This window comes from Peromyscus eremicus, chromosome 23, assembly GCF_949786415.1.
Source record: "Peromyscus eremicus chromosome 23, PerEre_H2_v1, whole genome shotgun sequence".
Taxonomy (NCBI): Eukaryota; Metazoa; Chordata; class Mammalia; order Rodentia; family Cricetidae; genus Peromyscus; species Peromyscus eremicus.
The window spans coordinates 32968596-32973984 of NC_081438.1; positions in this window are offsets into that span (position 1 = coordinate 32968596).

Sequence of the window (5389 nt, forward strand, 5' to 3'; positions counted from 1 at the left end):
GGCAGTTACTAGGGTTACTGTTAAAACTTACGTTATATTTAATGTTAGAGAATGAAGTTAGGGTTAGAATTTGAATTAGATTATAGAGTATGGGATAGGATTATTATTAGAGCAACAGGTTATGTTAAGAATAGTGTTGGGGTTTCTGATATCTGAGTTAGGTTCAAGGTTAAATGGAAGGGTTAATTGAGTGTTCTGGTTAGAGCTTAGACTTGGTGTCTATATCAGAATTTGTGTCAGTGTTAAGTACAAGGTTAGGGTTCTGATTCAGGTTAGGGTTATGGCTAGAGGGTTAGTGTTAGATGTTTGGAGTTGGGTCATTTTTAGTTAAGATTATGATTATGTTTTAGGGTTAAGGCTAGAGTTAGGATTATGGGTTAGGTTTTTGTTTAGAGTTATAGTTAGGGTTAAGTACTAAGTTTTAGGCTGTATTTAGGGTTATGTTTTAGGATTTAGCATTAGGTTAGATCTATGAGTTTATGCTAAATTAATGTTGATTTTAGAAATTACTTCTTGGAGTTAGTGTTAGGGTTAAGTTTATAGTTAGAGGTTAGGTTATAGTTAATGGGTAAGATTAAGGTTAGGGTTATGTTACATTTAGTAGTATTGCTGTTATTTTTCTTTAGGCCTTCTGGAAGCTACTGTTGGTGTTAGTGTTTGGACAATTCATGGTAGTACTTTGGGATATGGCTATTACTATGGTTATTATTAAGCCTATTCTATGTTTAGATTTTATAAAGGGTCAATCAGCATTAGGGTTAGGATTAGGCTTGCATTACAGTTAGTGCTGTTTTATACCACCTAAATGCTCCATTGTGAATTCACCTCAGGTGCTCTTATGTCACAGTGTTTCCTTCTGTCATATTTATAGCATGTCACACAAATCACTATACTTTAATATATAAATATGTTCCATCACAATACTCAAATATGATGTAACAATGCTTCACTCTGCCATTACAATTGTTTTCTTTGTCATTACAATGCTCTATTTTCTTGTTATAATAGTCCATATGCTATCATATGACTCAACTATAATATCATAATGATGAATTGTTGTATGAGGCCTTGTGACATCAAAAAACCCCACTGTCTCTTCATAATGCTGGATTTTGACATGAAAGTGCTCAAATGTGTGATCACAGTGATGCATTTGGCCAGTAACACTATATATGTCAGCATAAAGTTCATTATGTCAACAGCACTCCATGAGCTACTACAAGGTTCATGGAGTTAGCAAAATAGTGCACTGCATAACCACATACTCACTCTATGGTGCTACCACAATATTATACTGTTTATGAAAGTGCTCCATTGTGTCATTGCAATCCTTAATTTTAAAAACTAAACTCTTTATTGGGCCCTTATCGTGCTGCATTAAGCCAACATAGTAATTTGTAATGTTAGCATAATGCTGATCTATGACATCACAATTATGAATTTTGATGTTATAATGTGTCTTAATGACAACAAAGATCCACTGTGCCATCACTGTGCTAGATTATGTCATCATGATACTAAATTGTGACATCACACTGCTCCATTTTGTCATCACAATGCTCCAATTGTAATCACATTATGAAAATGTGACATCACAAGGCTGCCTCATGCCACTATTAAAGGATAGATGTCATCACAGTGACCCACTGTGTGCACCACATGTGGCATTTTCACCTCACTTTTAAATTGTGCTCTTATGACACAGAGCTGTGCCAATGAAAAGGTACATTGTGCCTTCAGTGTTGTTATGTTTCACTGTCATCATAATGTAAATTGTATTACAATGATTGGTTTTTATATCACAGTGTCCATGGTGGACATCATAATTCCCTATTGTGACATCACAATACCCTGCTGAGGCATCACAAAACTCCCTTATGACTTCAGAAAGATAGCAGCCATATGTAAAATTCTACATTATGCCATCACTATGCCCCATTATGATATACCAGTGTTCTAGTATTATGCCAAAGTGAACCATTGTAGCGTTACAATATTGCATTATGACCCAAAAATGATCAATATTTTATTTTCCTATTGCAATGTTGCTTATAATGCCACAGTGCTGAATTTTGAGAACACTTTTGCTTGTCTATTACCACAATGTCCTATCTTTGCATAACAACGTTCTTTGGCCATCACAGTGCCGCCTTGTGCCATACCAATGCTAATTATGACATCACAGTCCTTCATTATTCTTTCACAAACTTGAATTTTTACAATGCTCCACTTTGCCATTAATAGACTGTACAGCACCATGGCCATGCTGCACATTGTATCACAATGGTGGCTTTTGACATCCCAATGTTCTGCTATGCCATCACTGTAATCAGTAGTGCCATCAGAGTGCTGCATTATGACATCACATTGCTGAACGGTAGCATCAAAATGTTTCATTGTCCTATTAAAATGTTAGCTATTGTTATTTCAACTATTGTGACACAGTAATATTCCTGTATGACATCATAGTGCTGCACTGCAGCATTAAGCTGTTATTGTGATATCACAAAGTTCCATTGTCACATCACAATGTTAAAAATTGACATTGCAATAGTCAGTTGTGCTAACATAATGCTGAATTGTGATTTTGCAATGCTGTATTGTGCATGGAGTCTTGTATTATATCACTTCAATACTACATTTTTTATGATAAAATGTTGAATTGTGACATCATAACACTATATTTTATCACAGTGCCCCATTGCACAATTAAAATGCCCTTTGGTGGACACATAGATCCCTTGTGAGAAAACAAGATCATGACTTAGAGGAAAACCCTCTCCAGCCTTGAGAGCTCCTTATCTCCTTTGAACTACATTCCAGCTTGAGCAGCACCCTACTCTCATGACTAACAGCTTCAATTTCTCAGTTTCCTGCGGTCAACACCACTAATTCTATTTCTTCATGTCATACTTTAATCATTAACACTACCTGGCCAAACTGACTGACCCACCCCTGAGTCCTGATAAGAGAAGTCTACTTTCTATCCTTCTCTGGTGAGTTTATTCAAAATAAACTTGTCTCTATTGTCATGCATTTGCTTGCCTTTCTTTTCCTTTTAGACCTGTGTCATCACAATGCTATATTGTGGCATGATGACTTAACTGTGTACTGCATGTACTACTACACTCTGACATCATAATTGTCAATTGTTCCATGAACCATGAAAACGTTGAAATTTGACATTATAATGTTCCATTGTACTATGGAACTAGAGTTTATGTTACCATAATAAAGCTGTATGGTGCTATCCCACTGCTAAACTATGATGACAAATCTTAATTGTGACTTTACAGTGTGAAAGTAATCCTTGTGACTTCAGGATATTCCTTTGTGCCATCTCAAAAATTCATTGTGGCATCATGATGCTTTCTTGTTTTCAATTTCAGTATAACAATGTTGCATTGAATTGTAACATCACAATGCACCATTTTGGCATCACATTGCTCCAATATGACACCACAAAATATATTTGTGATATCACACTCCCCCATTATGACATCATAGTGACTCATTTTGATATATCAGTATCCCATTTTGACATCACAATGCACCTTTTTTGCGTGACAATGTTCTTTGTACCATCACAATGTTCCATTGAGATAAAATCATACCTTCTGATATTACAATGCTCCATTATGGGATGACAAGCTAAATTATGACATTGCAATGCTCCTTTGTGATGGCAAATCTCTGGTGTGAGATTATAATGCCTCATTGTTATAACAGTGTACCCCTTTACCATCACAATTGAGTTGTGCAATTATAATTTTCCCCTGTGTCATCATAGTGTCCCATTATGAGATCATAGTGCTCAGTTGTGATATTGCAGCAACCCATTGTGACATCCCAATGAGCCAAAGTGATGTGATAATGATGAACACAGTGCCTCTTAGTCAAAAGAACCCTTACCAACCTCACAATCCTTCTCTAAGAAAGCTGTGTCCTCACTGCCTCAGAAAACTCCAGCTCCTCTATCCCCTAACCCAAGTAACAGTACTTAAATGCATGACTGGCCAACATTGGATCAAAATTATGAATCAGGTTCCAGGTGCATTGCCTGCCAATGGAACAAAAAAGCTCTGGTTGTTCAAAGCAAAGTCCACATTTGGAGTTACTTGTGCTACTGTGAAAATTCCAATATAGTTATTGGAGAAACAGAGGTGGACTAGAGAGACATAAAAAAGATGTCCTATTCAGATAAACAGGTGCCAAGGTGCAAGCAGAAAAGCTGATGGGATGGGGGAATCCCAGATTGGGGCTCCCAGAAGGAGAATACCAGCTTAAGAAGCCACTCCCATTAAGGGTTGGAACATTGTATTTGGATCAGGGTTTGGGAAATTTAAAAGGATGGGAAATTTTTTATAGCTGTCCAGGTAATAGGATGAGGAGTTGTTAGAAAAAGTGGGGATCTTCTTACAAGTTTCTATGCATCCCTAAACTATAGGCATCTGTGCATTAAGCCAATATGCATTTTAATATCCCATACAGTATGAATATCCAGAAGGACATAGACTGGCATATGAAAAGGTATATAACTCAACAAAGAAGATACAGCCATGACCTCCTGAAAACCCAGATCTATGAGACAACAAGAATGACAGAAGATAAACTTTCTCCCTCTTCCCAAATTCCTTGCCTGAGGCATGTACCCTGGAGGTACTTGCCTTGTAATTAGACCTTGTATTATACCAGCACCCAACCTGGGGAAAATTTTTATAAAAATTAGGCCTTCCATTTGTTCTTAGGAGATTCTATTGTACCACCTTTTTGCCAGCTCACCAGGAGGCAGTAGTCTTTCTGTATTCCTAAAGCTCCTTCCACTTGAATCTGGTTTCAGCACCTGTCTAGGGAACCAACTCTCTCCCACCTGCCATGGGCTGTACCTGCTGCCATGACCTTATTTAACACACGGTGTCAGCAATCGGATGCTTTCTAGGTAAGTTGAGGCTGCCTTCTCTCAGGCATTGCCACTCTTCTTTTCTATTGACTTAAGGCTCACCCATCTCCTAAGGCTTTGCCTCCCTTTTCATTTTAGCTCATCATTTGTTGATGCTGGACCATCTGTTTTATTCACAACAAAGGGCTGAAAGTCATGTCTTTCCTATATGCAGAGAGAGCAAACTCTATTGATTCCAATTATCTTCACTTTACAAAAAAATTGCTACACATGTGAGCAATATGAGAGTTAGAATTTATAATTTAGAGTTTATAATTCAAGAATTAGATAAAAATAATAAAAAAACATTTAAACAAATATGAAGCTGTAAATGAAAAACTAATCTAACAAAAAACTCAGTGTTAAGCCTCACCAACCTACTGGATCATGTAGAAGAAAGAATATCAACACTTGAAGACAAAATAGAGGAACTGGATCCCTCACGTCCTC